This window comes from Cervus elaphus, chromosome 27 (genome assembly GCF_910594005.1).
Source record: "Cervus elaphus chromosome 27, mCerEla1.1, whole genome shotgun sequence".
Lineage (NCBI taxonomy): Eukaryota > Metazoa > Chordata > Mammalia > Artiodactyla > Cervidae > Cervus > Cervus elaphus.
In genome coordinates this window covers 34,862,894-34,885,536 of record NC_057841.1, presented here as the reverse complement: position 1 = coordinate 34,885,536, position 22,643 = coordinate 34,862,894, and the positions used below count along the sequence as shown (strand labels likewise).

Below are 22,643 nucleotides of genomic sequence, written 5' to 3'. Positions count from 1 at the left end.
TATATTGCAGGACCATTGAATTGTACCATATGTCCATGGAGATCCAATCCCAAAGGCTGGCAATACATTTTAAAACCCCAACAAGTTTTGTGAGCGAGAAAAAAATATTTTAGGATTCATTAAGACATATTTTCTTAAATATATAACTTCTGCCCTAAAATCAAGTTGAGAATGTAGACAAGCTTGTGAAGTCTTCACAAGGATTAGTACTGTTTACTAGAGATTCATCATAAATAGCAAAAGGCTGACATAGGAGTTTTATTTCTTAAATCATAAAAGTTTCCTCTTGATTCTCTTAGAATTCGTTACATGCTGTATCAAAACTGTTTCAATAAAACTGATTTATCTCCAAAGGTCTGTAGGGGTAGGAAGAGGGCTCTGTCTTAGCCATCCTGTTTCTATGCAAGACATAATACAAATATTTACACACAGTTAATTAACATGTGAATGATGGATACCTGTACATTGTAAAATTAAAAAACCAAAATCTTTGCTTCCTTCCACTCCTCTCTAGATGAAGGCTCCCGTGGAGTCACAGTGATTCTCCTTTGTTTACATTCCTAATCTATCCTTCCAGCTATTCTACTGTAAAAGGAATACTGCACATTTTGGCAATTCATGTTTTGTCTAAAGAACATGCTCCCTCTTATTTGGGTCATTTAGATTACTTTGTATGTGCCCACATCACCTGATCCTTCATTACTCTTATTCAACTGAGATACCTCACCTCCTGTCCTCCTACTCCAGTCATTTTTTTCTGCTTCTCTCTTCCTCTGTATTTTCATTTTGGGTTCTGCCTTCTCCTGTCCATCCCTTCCACTTGAACAGCTTTCCTGCTGAAGCGTGTCATACCACCCTTCTCTTCTCCTTCAGATTGCTGCTAAAATCCCACCTGCTCCATAAAGCTTGTCAGCAATTACACCCACACAGCACTGTGGGAGTTTACTTTTGTATTCTTATTGTTTGTACTCTTCAACAGTAAGTTTTTGAGGCTAGAGGCCTGCTTCCTTGACTTTACCTATTATAAAACATACTGTGCTGTTACAATGGCTATAAATGTTTAAGTGGTGGGGTTCTTTTTAACCCCTTGATTTAACTGAAATTATTTGGATTTCTTAAATCCCTCCTCATTCATCACTCCAAAACTATCTTTTAAAAAGTAGAATAAAATGCCCCCAATATTCTTCATCTTTTCAAAGATACCAGCACAAACTTATCTGTATATATTGGGGATTTTGAGAACTGAAAGGGACAAGTGAATGACTGTGTCAACTTCCTCATCATAGACAATCAAAGTGAGGTCCCGAGAGAGATGAAGTGTCCTTGTCTGTGACTCACATAAAGTGACTCACAGAAAACTCCAGTAAGCCTGGAACTCCAGGGCACCAAGAATACACCCACATTTATACAGTGGGGTGCACATTTACAAAAAGGAATTAGTAACTATTACCATACTGGTTCTCCATTCTGCTTGAAACTCACTGTGTCTCCTCCTGGCTACGGGATAGGTTCCATACCCACCTCTCCATCACTAGTTTTTTCTACTACCTGCTTCCTTCTTCAGAGGTTCTTATTTTTCCATGTCTATTTTTAGCTTAGAATTTACTATATCATATTCAAATCAACTATTCACTTTACATTCTAAGGTTTCCTGTCACTGAGGGAATAATGTCTTATGTCCCCTCCACGACTCTATCACCCAGCACACTGCCTGGCACACAGCATTTGTCAAGGAATGTCTGAACCACACAGAAGTAAACTGATTTGGGCTTTTTATAAGTACACCCAAGAGTTAAGTGTTTTCACAGAAATTTACTGGAGGGAACCAGACTGCTGCCACAAAAATACCTACAATCTGCATCATACAACCAGGAAAGACCCAGCCTTCCCACAGATTATCCCAGAAAATCAGACTGTGGACTTGAAAAACCTCGCACAATTATTACTGATTTGTTTGTTCAGTCACTAAGTAGTGTCCGAACACTTTGTGACCCCATGGAATATAGCATGCCAGGCTCTTCTGTCCTCCACTATCTCCTGGAGTTTGCTCAAACTCATGTCCATTGAGTCGGTGGTGCCATCTAAACATCTCATCCTCTGTCGCCCCCTTCTCCTCCTGCCCTCAATCCTTCCCAGCATCAGGGTCCTTTCCAGTGAGTCGGCTCTTTGCATCAGGTGGCCAAAGTATTGGAGCTTCAACTTCAGCATCAGTCCTTCCAATGTATATTCAGGGTTGATTTCCTTTAGGATTAACTGTTTTATCACCTTGCTGTCCAAGGGACTCTCAAGAGTCTTCTCCAATACCATAGTTTGAAAGCATCAGTTCTTCAGCATTCAGCCTTTTCTATGGTCCAACTCTCACTTTCATAAATAACTACTAGAAAAACCACAGCTTTGACTATACAGACCTTTGTCAGCAAAGTGATGTTTCTGCTTTTTAATAAGCTGTCTAGGTTTGTCAAAGCCTTTCTGATAATATCTTATAAACCTAGGCATTTTCCATATAAGAAATGCTCTAAAATCTAAGCTGAGAAAGTATGGGGCCCTTTGCCAATAGTGCTTCTGCTCCTTGAGAACCTTATTGCATAGTTTAGAATATAAGCAGGAACATTAAGAAAAGATAGTAATACGAAATTCAACATTTTTTATAGAATCTATGCAAGGCAAGCACTGTAATTTTTTTAAGATATTCTTTAAAAGTCTAGGTGATATTCAGTCATTCTTTTAAAAGACATTTTGTAATTTCATTGTGAACATCCTCACTAGGTATTTGGGAATATTCCTCTTTCCTACCCTGTCAACTTCTCACCATCTTAATACATGTATAATTCACTACATGAAGGTATATTTGCTTTTTGAAGGTTTAATTCTTTATAAGTTTTATTTATTTTTGGCTGTGCTGGGTCTTCATTGCTGTGTGGGCTTCTCATCGTGGCGGCTTCTCGGGTTCCGGAGCAGGGACCTAGAGCGTCTGGGCTTCAGTGGTGGCGTCTCCCAGGCTCTTTAGCGCAATAGTTGTGGCCCAGCTCTACTGTCTCGGTTGGGACACACAGGCTTAGTTGCTCTGCCACATGTAAGATCTTCTAGGATGAGGGATCAAATCCGTGTTTCCTGCACTGGCCGGTGGATTCTTTTCCACTAACCACCAGGGAAGCCCCACTTTCATTCTTTGCCAAGAGAAACACGAAATACTATCTGTGATGTTTGCCACTGTGTGCTCAATGCCTATGTACAAGGCTGGTCAAGTGTCTGAAACGCAGTCACTGATGAATGAATGAATGAGTGAATGAACTAGATGCAAATTAATATCAGCAGTTTGGGAATGTCTGTTTGGAATAATTTAAATTTGTATAACAAAATGAAATCAATCCAGAGCCAATTATGGTGCTAAAAGGATCTGTCTTCCACCAAAAACGATTTCAATCCTAGTGGGTATAGACATTAAGCTTAGGGGGCTTCCTGCCAGTTCTTCAGCTGTCTTAATTGGTCATTTACTTCTCCCTTCCACCCTTCCTTGCATTCTTCTTTCCATGCATCCTCCCTCTTTCCATTCTCTTTTTCCTCTTTCTTAAAAAAAGATCTTTATTAAACATGCGGTCACTATTCATAACTAAATTTGCATATCTGGGCATTTTTTTATCATGAAATCAGGAGGCTCATTTTTGCTTCCTTACTATAAGCCACACTTACAAAATACACAGAACAATCCTTAGATTCATCTTAAGGGGAATATGTTAATATCAGACTTTGTCAAGCTAGGTTTATCAATGCTACTTTGATTTCTAAAGTATAGTGTATCTTTCCTTCAAATATCTCTCAATCACTTACTTACTAGTAATTTTTAAAATATAGTACTCTACTACAAAAATAAATCAAGAGGTTATGCATCTAACTTACAAATCTTGCTTCCCAAAATAGAAGCAAAAATTTCATCACTTTTTTTCCCCCAGAATGTATTAAATATATTTGATCCTTGCAGAACATAGCCAGTGGGTTTTAGGCAAACAAATAATAATTTTTTAAAAATTAACTGCCTCTCAAACTATTCACTTTCTTTTTTTATTAAACTTTTTATTTTACATTGGAAGATAGCTGATTAACAATGCTGTAATAGTTTTCACTTGTTTCTTTAGCTTAGGAGAAAGTATCTTAGTTGGTATTTACTTATTATGCCTTTCATTTACAATTTTTAATTTTCTTAGAGATTATTTCCCCAAGATTTTTGTTTTGCTCTCTTGCTCTCCAAAATATGTTTCAATCCAATAATATTATTGGACATTTTAATTTCTTATTTATAATTACTTTTTCCATTTATACATTCATCTATATACATGTTTTTCTAGCTTTTATATTTATTGTTGCCTGATGCTGTCTCTGAATAATATTTTATCTTTGTGGTTTTTACACTCTCTTTATTTCTTAGATTTCATTGCTACTAGGTTTGTTCTAATATTTGATTCTGCTTTTCTATATAATCAACTTCGTGGACATAGGATACCTGGTTTCAATGCATTCTGACCCAATATTTCATAGTCCTAATTCATTAGCATTAGATGAAATTACTCTAGATTATAATAATAAATTAACTGAAGCACATTTTATATATAAATTATGTGAATGTGTGCATGCATACTTGGGGATATGTGCAGACTTATACACAGATATTATTTAAATGATGTACCATATGCAACATTTGTCAGGTGCTTCATGTTTACCAAGAACTTTCATACAAACATGATCTGCTCTTCACAATAACCCTGTAAAGCAGGCAAAATATGGATTATGCCCATGTTAGCAAGGAAGATTACACAGATGGTTCTGTCAACTGTTATTTGAACTTGGTTTTTTCCTAAGTACAATATTTTCTTCTACTGCAATATGCGGCATATGCTAAAACTCCGTACCCACAGAGGCAATCTCTGAATAACAAAATATGTTCAGACTCAGTTGAAGGCTTGCTTAAGCAATATGGTTAATGGGACAAAATTAACCTTTTGTCTTGATATGAGGATCCTTTTTACAGGATTTCACCTGCCACTCAATCACTTTCTGATAGGAATTACACAGTCTGTTACATACCTAAGAGAAATCTTATGTTCTATTTAGGTGTGTTCTAACAGACTGTGTCACCGTTTAGTTCTCAAAGAAATGTTTCCTTTTTTATTTCTTCTTCCATTGATTTTAATCACCAGCTTTCAATTATTTACAAGTGTTGATGAAGAACCTATGAGGTGTAAGAAACTCTCCTGAGAAACGCAGAGGATACCATGCAAGCCTCACATCCACCCCTCACTTTGGCTCCGTTTGCTGCAGCCATGATTACCCTAAGCTATTCCTAAGGCTGCCAGGCATGCTGCTGCCTTAAGACTTTCCTTGGAAGTTCTTTCCACTTTGCTTGCTCTTGACACAGATACTTGCAAACCTAACTGATGCCTGCTTATTTGCTATGAACTATTTTAGCACTTCACTAGTACTTCTACTCAGGCTCATAATCCATTCTACTTTATACTATATTTATTGCTATACATTAATTTTCACTAGTAAACTATAAGCCCTTAGGGGGCTATCCTGGAAAGAAAGACATGTATTCAAATAATCATATTCGTATAGTGTTAATCTTCTTTACAAACTGATAGCCTAATGCCTTGTACATAGCAGGAAATGAATAAATTTGTTATCTTAAATTGAAGGATCAGACGAGGAATAAAAAGTTAACACCCTAGGTTAATGTTTCCCAAAGTGTGAGATATGCACTATATAAACTTATAAAGTCTGGATACTACTCTTTCTAATTATACAAGAGAAAAAAGTCTCAGATGGTAATATGTCTTTATTAGCTCTACAAACCTTGATAAACTTACTTGTAACAATGAAAGAATGGGTTTCAGGCTCCCAAACCTTTACAAGTATGAGTATATAGTTAGAATTTTTTAAATATTATTTTGCATTAATTGTATTACTTTTATATTTATCTTATATTTATGACAAGTCATACTGATTGCTTACTTAAGGTTCTGATAATTTTGCTTTTTAAGTTAAATATTAAATGCTTACAAAGAGTGTTTATAACATACGTATTATGATACAGAAACAGTAACCATTAAACACCTGTGTGCCCAACTAGCTTCCTGTGTGGTCTTGTCAACCTATTATTCTGTCTGAATTTGCATTTCCCATATTACTGATGAGGATCAGTACTTTCACATGTTTACTGGATCTTCAAGTTTCCTGTCTGTAAAATGTCTGTTCATTTCTGTTAATTTCACATATTCTTATTTGGTGATTTGAGTTCCCTTGTTAATTTGTGGCTATTTCTTACATATTTAGGAAAGTAATATTTTTCCAGCAATATGTGTTATAAATACCTCTCTTCCATACTGTCCCATACCTCCTTTGGAGAATATTTTGTTCTGTGGACAAATATCATGTCATCCTAATTGGTGTCTGTTGCTCAGCCATGTCCGACTCTTTGCGACCGCATGGACTGTACAGCCCACCAGGCTCTTCTGCTCATGGAATTCTCCAGGCAAAATTACTAGAGTGGGTAGCCATTCCCTTCTCCAAGGGATCTTCCTGACCCAAGGATTGAATCTGGTTTCCTGCATTGCAGGCATTTCTTTACCATATGAGCCACTAGGGAAGTCCCAAGGCCACTTGGAAATATAAGCAAAAACAAATACCATGTCATCCTAAATACTACAGATTAAGTATAAGTTGATTACAAATCCAACCCTGCCTGTTCCTATTCTTTAAGAGCATATTGGCTATTCTTGACCTTTTGTTATTCTGTAAATATTTTTTAATCTGTGAGCAAGTTCCAAAAAATTAAAATATGTATAAAAATACATTTTAAAACCTGTTGAAATTTTCACTGGAATAGCTATAAGTTCATATATCAAATTAGGAATAATTGACAGCATAAGAACATTGAGTCTCCTAACTCAAGAGGTAGCAGAGATCAAATTGCCAACATCTGCTGGATCATCGAAAAGCAAGAAAGTTACAGAAAAACACCTATTTCTGCTTTATTGACTATGCCAAAGCCTTTGAATGTGTGAATCACAATAAACTGTGGAAAATTCTGAAAGAGATGGGAATACCAGATCACCTGACCCACCTCTTGAGAAACCTATATGCAGGTCAGGAAGCAACAGTTAGAACTGGACATGGAACAACAGACTGGTTCCAAATAGGAAAAGGAGTACGTCAAGGCTGTATATTGTCACCCTGCTTATTTAACTTATATGCAGAGTACATCATGAGAAACGCTGGGCTGGAAGAAGCACAAGCTGGAATCAAGACTGCCGGGAGAAACATCAATAACCTCAGATATGCAGATGATACCACCCTTATGGCAGAAAGTGAAAAGGAACTAAAAAGCCTCTTGATGAAAGTGAAAGAGGAGAGTGAAAAAGTTGGCTTAGCCCAACATTCAGAAAACTAAGATCATGGCATCTGGTCCCATCGCTTCATGGGAAATAGATGGGAAAAGAGTGGAAACAGCGTCAGACTTTATTTTTGGGGGCTCCAAAATCACTGCAGATGGTGACTACAGCCATGAAATTAAAAGACGCTTACTCCTTGGAAGGGAAGTTATGACCTACCTAGATAGAATATTAAAAAGCAGAGACATTACTTTGCCAACAAAGGTCCATCTAGTCAAGGCTATGGTTTTTCCAGTGGTCATGTATGGATGTGAGAGTTAGACTATAAAGAAAGCTGAGCGCCAAAAAATTGATGCTTTTGAACTGTGGTGTCAGAGAAGACTCTTGGGAGTTCCTTGGACTGCAAGGAGATCAAACCAGTTCATCCTAAAGGAGATCAGTCCTGGGCGTTCATTGGACGGACTGATGCTGAAGCTGAAATTCCAATACTTTGGCCACCTAATGCGAAGAGTTGACTCATTTGAAAAGACCCTGATGCTGGGAGGGATTGGGGGCAGGAGGAGAAGGGGACGACAGAGGATGAGATGGCTGGATGGCATCACCGACTTGATGGACATGAGTTTGAGTAAACTCCGGGAGTTGGTGATGGACAGGGAGGCCTGGTGTGCTGTGATTCATAGGGTTGCAAAGAGTCGGACACAACTGAGCGACTGAACTGAACTGAACTGAAATCAAGCTAAATCTGATCATTTAAGTCTTCTATATATCTTTTAATAATTTTATCATTTTCTCCATAGTCTTACACATCTTATAAGGTTTATTTCTAAGTACCTATTTTTTGTGCTTAATTTAAAAGGAATTATTTTAAATTTCATATTTTCTAACTTTTTGGTGATGAATAAAAATCTGATTAACTTGTACGGTTTGACTTGGTACCCAGAAACTGTGCTAAAGTTTTGATATAATAACTTGTCTTTAGATTCTTGAATTTTGCTTTATATACAAATGTACAACCTTCAAATAACAGTTTAATTTGGTTCTTTTCAATTTCAGTGCTACCTGGGTTTTTTGTTAGTAAATTCATTTTTTTTTATCTTATATATTGTTGGACTAATCACCCAGGAATCCTTACTAATGGCTTTATTATGAAATAATTATTGCATTAAAATTTCACCACTAATTACGATGCTTGCTGAATATGATATTTTGAACAGTCTTTATTAGGCAAGGATATTATTGCCTATTCCTAATTAAATGTTCTTTTTAAATCATAAAAGAACATTGAATTTAGTTTTTTTCTGCAACTCTTGAGGTAAACATATAATTTGTCTCCTTTAAACTGCTAATGTGGTAAATTTAATTAATTGATTTCCTGAGATTAAACCCACTTTGTATTCTTGTGATCAAATCATTTTTCCATGTACATTCAGTCATGTCCGACTCTTTGCGACCCCATGGATTATAGCCCTCCAAGCGCTTCTGTCCATAGAATTCTCCAGGCAAGAATACTGGAGTGGGTAACCATTCCCTTCTCCAAGGGATCATCCCAACACAGGGATTGAACCCATGTCTCTTGGGTCTCCTGCATTGGCAGGCAGATTATTTATCACTGCTGCCACCTGGGAAGCCAAAATCACTTTCAGTCAGTTCAGTTCAGTCGCTCAGTCGCGTCCGACTCTTTGCGACTCTATGGACTGCAGCGCGTCAGGCCTCCCTGTCCATCACCAACTCCCGAAGCTTACACAAACTGATGTCCATTGAGTTAGGGATGCCATCCAATCATCTCATCCTCTGTTGTCCCCTTCTTCTCCCACCTTCAATCTATCCCAGCACCAGGGTCTTTTCAAATGAGTCAGCTCTTCGCATCAAGTGGCCAAAGTATTGGAGTTTCAGCTTCAGCATCAGTCCTTCCAATGAACACCCAGGACTGATCTCCTTTAGGATGGACTGGTTGGATCGCCTTGCAGTCCAAGGGACTCTCAAGAGTCTTCTCCAACACCACAGTTCAAAAGCATCAATTCTTCTGTGCTCAGCTTTCTTTACAGTCCAACTCTCACATCCATACATGACTAACGGAAAAATAATAGCTTTGACTAGACGGACCTTTGTTGGCAACGTAATGGCTCTGCTTTTTAATATGCTGTCTAGGTTGGTCATTAACTTTCCTTCCAAGGAATAAGTGTCTTTTAATTTCATGGCTGCAGTAATCATCTGAAGTGATTCTGGAGCCCAAAAAAATAAAGTCGGCCACTGTTTCCCCATCTATTTGCTATGAAGTGATGGGACCAGATGCCATGATCTTTGTTTTCTGAATGTTGAATGTTAAGCCAACTTTGTCACTCTCCTCCTTCACTTTCATCAAGAGGGTCTTTAGTTGTTCTTCACTTTCTGCCATAAGTGTTGTGTTATCTGCATATCTGAGGTTATTGATATTTCTCCCGGCAATCTTGATTCCAGCTTGTGCTTCTTCCAGCCCAGCGTTTCTCATGATGTACTCTGCATGTAAGTTAAATAAGCAGGGTGACAATATACAGCCTTGACGTACTCCTTTTCCTATTTGGAACCAGTCTGTTGTCCAGTTCTAACTGTTGCTTCCTGACCTGCATATAGGTTTCTCAAGAGGCAGGTCAGATGTATTCCCATCTCTTTCAGAATTTTCCACAGTTTCTTGTGATCCATACAGTCAAAGGCTTTGGCATAGTCAACAAAGCAGAAATAGATGTTTTTCTAGAATTCTCTTGCTTTTTCAATGACGCAGCAGATGTTGGCAATTTGTACTCTGGTTCCTCTGCCTTTTCCAAAACCAGCTTGAACATTTGGAAGTTCATGATTCACGTATTGTTGAAGTCTGGCTTGGAGAATTTTGAGCATTACTTTACTAGCGTGTGAGATGAGTGCAATTGTGCGGTAGTTCGAGCATTCTTTGGCATTGCCTTTCTTTGGGACTGGAATGAAAACTGACCTTTTCCAGTCCTATGGCCACTGCTGAGTTTTCCAAAATTTCTGTCATATTGAGTGCAGCACTTTCACATCATCTCTTAGAATTTGAAATAGCTCAAATGGAATTTCATCGCCTCCACTAGCTTTGTTTGTAGTGATGCTTCCTAAGGCCCACCTGACTTCACATTCCAGGATGTCTAGCTCTATCTAGGTGAGTGATCACAGCATCGTGATTATCTGGGTCGTGAAGATCTTTTTTGTACAGCTCTTCTGTGTATTCTTGCCACCTCTTCATAATATCTTCTGCTTCTGTTAGGTCCATATCATTTCTGTCTTTTATTGAGCCCATCTTTGCATGAAATCTTCCCTTGGTATCTCTGATTTTCTTGAAGAGATCTCTAGTCTTTCCCATTCTATTATTTTCCTCTATTTCTTTGCACTGATCACTGAGGAAGACTTTCTTATCTCTCCTTTGCTATTCTTTGGAACTCTGCATTCAAATGGGAGTATCTTTCCTTTTCTCCTTTGCTTTTCACTTCTCTTCTTTTCATAGTTATTTGTAAGGCCTCCTCAGACAGCCATTTTGCTTTTTTGCATTTCTTTTTCTTGGGGATGGTCTTTTTTTTTTTTAACTTTACAATATTGTGTTGGTTTTGCCATACATTGGCTTGAATCCACCATGGGTGTACATGTGTTCCCCATCTTGAACGTCCCTCCCACCTCCCTCCCCATCCCATCCCTCTGGGTCATCCTAGTGCACCAGCCCCGAGCACCCTGTATCATGCATTGAACCTGGACTGGCAATTCATTTCACATATGATAATTTACATGTTTCAATGCCATTCTCCCATATCATCCCACCCTCGCCCTCTCCCACAGAGTCCAAAAGACTGTTCAATACATCTGTGTCTCTTCTGCTGTCTCACACATAGGGTTATTGTTACCATCTTTCTAAATTCCATATATATGCATTAGTATACTGTATTGGTGTTTTTCTTTCTGGCTTACTTCACTCTGTATAATAGGCTCCAGTTTCGTCCACCTCATTAGAACTGATTCAAACACATTCCTTTTAATGGCTGAGTAATATTCCATTGTGTATATGTAGCACAGCTTTCTTATCCATTCATCTGCTGACAGACATCTAGGTTGCTTCCATGTTCTGGCTATTACAAACAGTGCTGCGATGAATATTGTGTCTCTTTCAATTCTGGTTTCCTCGGTGTGTATGCCCAGCAGCAGGATTGCTGGGTTATGTGGCAGTTTTATTTCTAGTTTTTTTAAGGAATCTCCACACTGTTCTCCATAGTGGCTGTACTAGTTTGCATTCCCACCAACAGTGTAAAAGGGTTCCCTTTTCTCCACACTCTCTCCAGCATTTATTGCTTGTAGACTTTTGGATAGCAGCCATTCTGACTGGAGTGAAATGGTACCTCATTGTGGTTTTGATTTGCATTTCTCTGACAATGAGTGATGTTGAGCATCTTTTCATCTGTTTGTTAGACATCTATATGTTGTGGATGGTCTTCATCCCTGTCTCCTATACAATGTCACGAACCTCTGTCCATAGTCCATCAGGCATTCTATCAGATCTACTCCCTTAAATCTATTTCTCACTTCCACTGTATAATTGTAAGGGATCTGATTTAGGTCAGACGTGAATGGTCTAGTAGTTTTCCCTACTTTCTTCAATTTAAGTCTGAATTTGGCAATAAGGAATTCACGATCTGAGCCACAGTCAGCTCCTGGTCTTGTTTTTCCTGACTGTATAGAGCTTCTCCATCTTTGGTTGCAAAGAATATAATCAATCTGATTTCGGTGTTGACCATCTGGTGATGTCCATGTGTAGAGTCTTCTCTTGTGTTGTTGGAAGAGGGTGTTTGCTAAGACCAGTGCATTCTCTTGGTAAAACTCTACTAGCCTTTGCCCCGCTTCATTCTGTACTTCATTCTGTACTCCAAGGCCAAATTTGCCTGTTATTCCAGGTGTTTCTTGACTTCCTACTTTTGCATTCCAGTCCCCTATAATGAAAAGGGGTATTAGTTCTTTTTTGGGTGTTAGTTCTAAAAGGTCTTGTAGATCTTAATAGAATCGTTCAACCTCAGCTTCTTCAGCATTACTGGTTGCGGCATAGACTTGGATTACCATGACGTTGAATGGTTTGCCTTGGAAATGAACAGAGATCATTCTGCCGTTTTTGAGACTGCATCCAAATACTGCATTTTGGACTCTTGTTGACTATGATGGCTACTCCATTTCTTCTAAGGGATTCTTGACCACAGTAGTAGATATAATGGTCATCTGTGTTAAATTCATCCATTCCAGTCCACTTTAATTCGCTGATTCCTAAAATGTCAGTGTTCACTCTTTCCATCTCCTGTTTGACCACTTCCAATTTGCCTTGATTCATGGACCTAACATTCCAGGTTCCTATGCAATATTGCTCTTTACAGCATCGGACCTTGCTTCCATCACCAGTCACATCCACAACTGGGTGTTGTTTTTGCTTTGGCTCCATCCCTTCATTCTTTCTGGAGTTAGTTCTCCACTGATCTCCAGTAGCATATTGCACACCTACCGACCTGGCGAGTTTATCTTTCAGTGTCCTATCTTTTTGCCTTTTCATACTGTTCATGGGGTTCTCAAGGCAAGAATACTGAAGCGGTTTGCCACTCCCTTCTCCAGTGGACATTTTGTCATAACTCTCTACCATGACCCATCCGTCTTGGGTGGCCCTACATGGCATGGCTCATAGTTTCATTGAGTTAGCGAAGGCTGTGTTCCATGTGATTAGATTGGTTAGTTTTCTGTCATTGTGGTTTTCTCTCTGTCTGCCCTCTGATGGAGAAGGATAAGAGCCTTATGGAAGCTTTCTGATGGAAGAGACTGACTGAGGGGGAAACTGGGTCTTTAGTTATTTTTTACAGAATGTATTAAAAACAAAAAAATTTCTTTAAAATCACTTTAGTTTTTGTATAAAATCTTTTAACATAGTGAATTTAATTTGTTTATATTACTTAAAAATTTAAAATACAAAATCATGAGCAAAACTTCCCTAAAATTTCCTTTTTCTATCTTTGCCTGGTTTTGATAAGATTTTCCTAGATTCATTAAATGAACCGAAGTGTTCCCTCTTTTTGTACTTTCTGGTACAGCTTTTGAATTATGTGTATGATCTGGTATTTTCTTTGTGGGAAGGTCAACAATTTATTAACTCTTTAGTATTTATGCAATCATTCTACTTCTCTCTTTTTTGTTTTTTTTTTGAGCCAGCTTTGGTAACATATTATCCTAAGACTATTCCCATATAATCAAAATTATCCAGTTATTAGCATAAAGTTCTACACAGTATCATTTTATTCTTTACCTTATGTGTTTTTAGTACATTCTGTAAAATATTTATTAAGAAATAACATACATGTTAAATATGTGCATGTTATTTAAGGTTAAGTATATTGCCTGATGAAGTATACTGCCTGATTTATGAAATTTTACAATGGTGTGTAACCATCACATACATCTAGATATGGAATATTTTTAGCAACCAAAAGACTCCTTTCTGCCCTTTCCCAATTGATACTATGCCAAAGGTAACTATTCTGACTTTGATCATCAAATTAGTTTTGCCCATTCTTAAATTTTATATGAGTAGAGTTCTACAGTAGGATGTGCCTGATTCCTTTTTCTTTTTCATCATTCTTACAAGTCATCCAAGTTTTTACACAGCAATAGCTCATTCTTCTTTATTTCCATGTAGTATTTCATTATATGAATGAAATAACTTCAAGTCTTTGAAATAATTTCAAGTCTTTTAGCCTATTTAATGTTTTTTGATTACACCTAATTTTAAAGCATCTCATTAGCTTTGGGTAAACCCACTACATGTCAATGTATTTATTCTATTTTGACACTTCAACTGACTCCAGATTAAAGCTTAGATGCAAAAGCTATTAAGAATATTCTTCTTCATTATCTGTTAAATGTATGTATTTATTTCTCTTAGACATAAGCCTAGAAATAGATTAATGAATCACAGAGTAAGCTAGTAATCAGCTTTGCTATATACTGCCCAACAGTTTTTTAAAGCAGTTATACAAAATTATACTCCCACCAGTAAAGTAAGAGAGTTCCAGTTGGTCTTCTCTCTTGAAAACAATAATTCATGCATTTTTTATTTCAGTTATTTTGATATGTGTAATGGTTTCCCAACTATCTTTTTAATTTCTACACATGTGAAGTTATGGCTCCCCCTTTATTATTCATATTATTTATTTCTTGTTATTTTAACCTGATTAAACTTGCCAGAAGTTTGTAAACTTTGTTAGTCTTTTAAAAAACTTCATGTTTTACTTGGTTGGCCTCCTTGTTGTTTTATATTTCATTACTTTTTGCTCTTAGTTTTACTATTTCCTTCATTTCTACTTTTTTATGGGTTTATTCTCTTGCTCTGGTTCTAATGTCTCAAGTTTGATGTTATCTCATTGATATTAAGTTTTTTAAAAATTTCTAATATATATTTTTATGTTCTAATAACTTTCCCTATCAATACTACTTTACTTTGTATCTCACAAATTTTAAGAGGTAGCTATTTTTCCATTTGAAGTGTTTTTAATTGCTATTTTCTCTTTGTTCCATGGATGGTTTAATTTTAAAATTTATGGGGTTTTAAAGATATCTTTTTCATTTAACATGTATTTGCTTTATGTTGAGAATTATGATAATAAGGGAGTGAAAGAGACCAGTTAGTTTACAAGGATAAGACTTGGATGGGAGAGAGAATGTGGGAGATGCAAATAGAAGAGAAAATATAGCACCTGGAGAGTGATTGACTCAAAAGATCAGGAGACCACAACAAGATTTAAGAGATGCACACAATGCTTCAAATGAGGATAATTAAGGGAATGATGGAACACAGACAAAAATTGGAGAGAAAAGAGAAATTATGATTTGATCAAATGGCTAGCACAATGTTCAACTGGTAATGGCAAATAAGTAGCTGAAAATCTAAGATGGTACTTAACAAGAGGTTGCAAGCTGAAATATGATATGTTAGCCATCTGTATGGGATAATAAGTCAGTAATAGGAAATGAGGGTAAGGGAAGAGACAAACATATTAAAAGTAGAACCCTTAGAAACATGCACACTTAAACAGTGAAAAAATATATATATAAATAATGGAACTGGCTGTTTAGGTTTTTTAAAAGCCATAAAGGCTGCTAAACTTCTAGAAACAAAAAGTACAATAGAAAACTGCATCTGTATTAGGTAGAAGGGGGGTGCCATACAATAATAAGAGATCCAGAATGTAGCTTTAAATTTCATTTCATTACTCAAAAGCATCTTGTATACTCACTAATCTCTATTTCGATATAATTTCAGCCAAAATGTAAAATGCTCCTGCTTAGCAGAATTCTACCACTACAAAGGGTGATTTCAGACTCTTGCCTAGTATTCAAGGAACAAAGATGTGAAATTCAAGATTCAAGGCGGTATACAGAAAAAAAAAAAAAATTCTTCTTTTTGAATTCCAGAACTTCTACAAGACACTGTATGCACATGGAAGCCTCAGCAAAAAAAATCCAGAACTGGAAGTAAATACAGGGACAATCTAGGGATGACAGTGGTAGCAAATTCAACGCATGATGCAATGATTAATGCATCACAGCGGATGGCAGGCAGTCATTTCCATGTTCCACACCCAATGCTTATGCCAGGGGTCATTAACTCCCCGTTCTAGTGCACTCTCGATGCCAAACAAATACTGAACACAAGAACAATAAATCTGAAAGCAGATTAAACTTGGCAAAGCAACTAAGGCTATTCCAAGAGCATTTTGAATTCTACATGTCTATTTGGTCATGTAATTTTTCTACCTAATTTTAAGATATTGTTTATTTAGAGGAAACTTAACTCATTTATTTTCGCTCCTTTAGCTTAGCAAAACTTAGCACCAGCCATTTGAGATACAAAAACTTTGACATTTTTCTTTCAACCTCATATGGAAATTTTTATTATACAAAACAAATCAAAAAAGAATTCTGGAGCTTAAGTAGGCTCTGAATTGTCTACATGTACATTTCTATTTTCAATGTAAGAACTATAAAGGAAGAATATTGAATTTGAGACACTTAAAACGGACCTTCACACCAAAGATGATGTTGAATTGTTGTAAATTTCAAGTCTTTTAGCCTATTTAATATTTTTTGATTACACCTAATTTTAAAGCATCTCATTAGCTTTGGGTAAACTTACTTACCTCTGTGGGTATTAGTTACTAGATATACCTGCACCTGGGCTTCCCACATGGCTCAATGGTAAAGAATCCGCCTGCCAATGCAGGAGATTCAGAAGATGTGGGTTTGATTCCTGAGTCAGGAAGACCCCCTGAAGAAGGAAAGGGCAACCCACTACAGTATTCTTGCCTGGGAAATCCCATAGACAGAGGAGCTTGGTGGGCTACAGTCCCATGGTGTTGTAAAGAGTCAGACACAACCTAGAGACTAAACAACAACAATACCTGCATATACATCCAAAGATGGAGTATACACTATTTTGTCACTTTGAAGTACTAATACTATGTTGATTTATTCAACTGATATTTATCAAGCTCTTGTGATAAGCTGTTGGATGTTCATAGGTGAGAAAAGGGAAGATGGAAATAAATGAGTAAAGAAAAATGACTATTTTAAAAGAAAATCTTTAGGAGGAGACCAGCTTTGATAAGATTTTCAGGGAAGGCCCACTTGACAGCTTAGAAAGAGACAGTGGTACAGAGAAGTTGATTCAGAAGTGCAGGTCAGGTGAGGAAGCAAGACAGGTGAAGACTCCAAAGCAGACGCCTCTCACCCCACCCCGCCAGAGGCTGGAAGGCTACACACAAAGCAGGTGGAGGTGGCGCTGGAATCAGATGAGGGCAGCCATGCTGGCCAGGATGTGCATGGCCTCATAAACTGGTGAGAGGTTGGAATTTTATTTGAGAGAAATGGGAAGGCATTGAAGAATTCTATGTGACATCCTGAGATAGATTGACATGTCCACAAGATGCCTTCCCACTTCAGCAGGAAGACTGGATGAGAAGCAGGCAGAAGAGGAATTTCTCAGAAGGCTAACTGAGGTATCCTGAAATGACTGCAGCCTGGACCATGATGATGGCTTTGGAGATGGAAAGAAGAGGATGGGATGCTCACCTGAAGTAGAATCCATAGAACTAACAGATTAGACATGGGGAAAGAGGGAAAGCTGGGGACCAGGAGGGATTCCTGGGTTTCTTGCCTGATAATTGGGTGTAGGATGGATCCCTTTACCAAAAATGATGGAAGTTTGGGAAAAGATAGGCTTCAGGTGAGAGAATCGAGAGTTCAGTAAGTACACAATAAACTTCAAAAGGCTAAAAGAGATACAAATGGCAAAGTTAAACTGTCAGTGGAACACAATAATCTGGAATTAAGAGGAGAACTAGGCTAGAAATATATTTGGGAAATGCTAGTAAAGAAACAGTTACAGAAGCATGAATGGATGAGATGCTATGGAGAACAGACAGAGAAGGAGGACTGAAGAATTCTACACTTTTGGAACAGGCAGAGGATGAGAAATCGCTAAAGGCAGAAGAAGGAAGAAAACTAGGAGAAGGAACAGCGTGAAGGCAGACAGAGGCGCAGCAAGGGGAAGGTCATCCACTCTGTAGAGTGTTGTGGAGATGAACCTGGAGACCAGTGGCAATCTTGGCAGGACAGCAACAATTTTCTTGAGAACACAGACCTTGAAGTGGAGTGGAATAACAATAGACCCGCACACACTCAGAATATCTACGACAAAACTTCAATAACAATAAAACAAGGCTTGAGTCCAAATGCGGTCAAAAGAAGAGTAGCAATCCTATAGTACATGAATGCAGAAGAAGAACACAAATTTATTTAACACCTTCTAGGTTCTGGTCACTGGGTCAGGTGGGTTTCTGCATGAGCCAGCTATCTTGCCATACTACCCTGGGTGGGGAAATGTTCTGAGAGAACCACCAGCCAGACATGGCCCCGAGGCATCTGCCTATGATGGGCCCGGCATTGAATTTGGAATTGGAAAGCCTGCATCCTCTGGGCCTCTTGTCTACCACTTATTAACTGTGTGACCTTAGATCTCCATTTATCTGGGTCTGTTTCACTGTCTGTAAAACAAGGCAGTTTAACCAGATGATGGCCGCCGTCACTTCTAGCTTTGATTCTGTGGCATCGTACAGGCATCTAGGAATATGGAATTGGTAACCCTTGCAAGAGCAATTTCAATGGATAGTGGGGATGATGTGAACTGAAATGTGAATATATAAACCCTCAGAGAAACCTGGCTATGAAGGACCTTAAGGAAATGAAGGCAGATGGAGACATGCTTCCAATATCATCAGAACACAACACTTTGAGGTTCAGATGGGGCAGCACCTGACCAGGGAGCCAGGCTAGTGTCAACGAGCTCCAAAAGAAGAACCAACATTTACTCAACATGTAGTAAAGGTCAGTGAGTCTGCAAGGTGCTTCACGTGTGGAAAATGCTAGCTGTCCAGTGTTCTTCCTGCCCCAAACTCTCTCTGCCATTTACGGAATCACTGCAGGTACAAATTCATATGATGGTCAATCTCTGAGGAGCAAGTGAAAATGAATAGGTTTCCCCCACCTCCCATTTTTTATTCAAAACATAGTCTCCACAGTAAATTTAGGTTAATACTCATAGAATTTTGGTACAAAGAGAACATTTTTCACAAATTCAGAAGTCATCACACAGAAGAAGTGGGAATGTAAATTCAGGTCTTCTGTCTTCAATTCCAAATTTCTTCATCACAGAACAGCTACTTACTATTACCCTTCTTTAATTGTCACATACCATATCTTTCATCTATTTCTTGGATTATATGGGTTTATATAGTACTTATCCTTCTATAGATTATATCTAAATCCTTTCTAAATAGGTACTCTAGTCTGGACCAAATAACTGTCTTTTTCAGTCTTTGGAAGATGCATTCCAGTTTCTATCATTACCCTTTTGTGACTGTCAGTCAGAGTCCAGAAAAATCTAACCTGGTTCTTGATAATACCTGGTATTCAGGTTTTATTATCTCCCAAGGTCTTCTTTTCTCTTCTGAAGCCTCAATCCTCAGCAAGAAGAAGATAAGAAAATACCACCTACATTGCTAAGTCCTTTAATTCCCACCTAAGACATCTAAGTCAATGAACATACACATGATACTTCTTTTTATGATAAAATTTAGTCCTAACTGGTATGCCTGCTCTTTGGCAAACTCTTATGTAATAGCTTCACCTTTACTTCTGTTGATAAAAATTTCCACAATATTCACAATGAGAAGTCATAGAGGCTTAATTTGACTAACAAAGAATGAGAACAAAGTAAAATTATATGTCTTTCTCATCAATGCATTTTTTAGGCTCATTGTTTTTAAAACTTTACATATGTTTAGATAATTTTCTATTCCAAGTCCAAATAATATGGTCTACTTACATTTTTTTATGGTGGAGAGTATCAGAAAGGAAGTAGGCACATAAAATTTTTAAGACAAATAGCATAATAAAGAAAAACAGTAACAAGGGTGAAAATGTTGAATAGATTAGTGTACTGTTAAGGCACAAAGAAAAAATGTACAACTGAATCTTAATATCTAGTCAATTAAAGACACTACTACAAGTTATTATTATTCAGATTTAATAAGAAGGTATTCTTTTGCATGGAGTCATTTTTAACCCTCAGTAGCTAGGTGTTTGAAAAAGAGTATTGTAAGAATTAAAATTAAAAAGTACTTTAAAAAGTTTTATTCTATATAAGTGAAGGATATAGTTAAGCTTTATAATTATCATTAAGATTTTAGGTATAACTGAAGACTTGACCATCCCTTAAAGATAAATTTCCCTTGGAATTCCCGAGCAGTCCAGTAGTTAAGACTTCACCTTCCACTGCAGGGTACACAGGTTCAGTCTTGGTTGGGGAACCTAAGATCCCACATGCCTTTCAGCCCAAGAGTAAAAATAAACAAACAAATATAAATAAATAAATTGGGCCAACATATTTAAAAAGTACCATTAAAAAAGGCAAATTTCCCAAATCAACTCTAACCAAATTAACAGGCAAAGACTATTAATATGCTCTTCTTCATTTTTAAAATATTTCACCTGAAATGGTATTATGTTGTTGTTGTTGAGTTGATAAGTCATGTTTGACTCTTTGTGACCCCATGGACTATAGCCCACCAGGCTCCTCTGTGCATGGAATTCTCCAGGCAAGAATACTGGAGTAGGTAGCCATTCCCTTCTCCAGGGGATCTCCCTGACCCAGGGATTGAACCTGGGTCTCCTGCACTTCAGGTAGATTCTTTATCGTCTGAGCCACCAGGGAATTTCCCTAAATGGTACAATACAGAGCAATTTAGAAATATCAGAAAATCTAAACCATGAACAGATAAGAAGAAACAGGAAAATTCCTTTCCCAAAACAATCTACTAAGAAACAAGAACTGAATTTTGCTTGATTTTAAATGCGTACATACCACCACAATCATACACACACACATTAATTAATTTAAAACCCCTTTTAGGCACTATTTAAATTGAACCTGAATATAAAAACCCTTCTATATATGTAAAGCACAACAAAACAAAAGGGAGGAATAATTTTCAAAAACATGCTTTTTTTTTTTTAAAAAAAAAGAACTCTTGTTCAAAAGCATTTAAAAATAAAACATTTGGGGAAATCTGAATACAGACTTATATAAGATAGTACAGATTTATTTCATCTCTTTAGCTGATTCTGTGGATGGAGGTGCCTGGTAGATGTCAGTCCATGGGGTCACAAAGAGTCAGACATGACTGAGTACCTTTCACCTTTAGCTGATTTCAATAATTTCTGGGCTAACGATACTGTGGTTAAGTAAGAAAATGCCCTTATTCTTAGGAGACATGTTATCTACAATTTACTTCCATATAGCTCAGATTAATATAAAAAAGGTTGCAAAGACAGAGAAAAATCTGACAAAATGTTCCTATCTGGCAGATTTGTGACATGGATACATGAACACACACACACCTGTTCTTTGTGTTATTCCTTTAACTTTTCTCTAGGTTTAAACATGATGGATATAAAAAGTTGGAAAACATTTCAGTTCATATGATGACAACTAGCAATACTTGCTTCCAAAGAAATGATTTGATCCAACACACGCGTCATGAACTGTTATCAAAACGACGTCCTTCCGGTTTGAAAAGATTTCATTTCTTTAGAGGACAGAAAGGTGAGGATTTACTTTCGGAGGAGAGAGGGGAAAGCGACTTCAAAGCTGGGGAGTCTGCCTGTTCACACAGAGGCCACATCTGGGGAAGAGGGGCTCTGTGTTCCTCTTCTCAGCTCTCCCCTACCAGCTGACTGATGGCTATCTGCAGGGAGCTGCAGGGGGCCTCAGAGAGGGGGTGAGTGCAGAGACAAGATAAGGAAAAGGCGGTGACCTCAGACTGAAGGGAGACGGGTCTCCCTGGGGTTTTCATTTTGGTTGGATCTCCAGATAGGGACAGGTAGGAACGGGGAGAGAGCTATTAGAAACTAGGTGATAAAGCAGAAAGAAATGATAATAAAACAAGCCATCCTCGGCTCAGCTTCAAGGAAGGATGACTTACAAAACTATTTCACTGTAAATGAACTTGTTTTTCAACTGTGGAGGGGAAGAACAGAAGACGACTCTTCAGCTAAGAAAATGTTCATTTTGAAACCCAAATCCAGAGAGTGAAGACTTGGGGAGAGTGCCTTTAAAATGAACGTGGAGCATGTGGAGCTTAATAAATGGAGGGGCTCTTAAAAACTCCTATTGTGAGAAAATATCTTCCTCACCACCCAGAAGACAAAGACAAACAGTGAGGGTTGACAACGCCATATTAAAAAGCCATCCCTACCCAATTTGTTATCCACAAATATATATATATTCTTTTTAATTTACTCTAAGCCAGCATGTCGGCTCATAACATCTCGTTTTTATGTCATTCTCTCTCAGCTATACACACAAGTCGGATCTGGGGATTTCAACTCGCGGTGAAACCAGACTGAGATTCCAGATCTCAGGTGGTGTTGGCATGAAAGCCGGTCTCTGCAGTCACAGAGAAGACAGTATCCTATGGAGTCTGGAATTAGTCCTACTTTGCACCATTCAAGCCCAAACTGCTGCTTCGCAAGAAGCAAGCCATCCTTGTAAATGGCCACGGCGGAAAAACACCACTGCCTTTCGATCTAAAGCATCTCTCTGCACAGGACAAGGAATGAAGCTGCGGAAAGGGTAAACCT

At 37.7% G+C, this 22,643-nt stretch overlaps 1 protein-coding gene across 5 annotated transcripts in view; it reads right to left on the bottom strand.

The window, feature by feature from the left end:
• The window catches only part of ZNF521 (zinc finger protein 521), a 304,769-nt gene that overhangs the window by 151,439 nt on the left and 130,687 nt on the right, over positions 1–22,643 (bottom strand). The window lies entirely within an intron of this gene.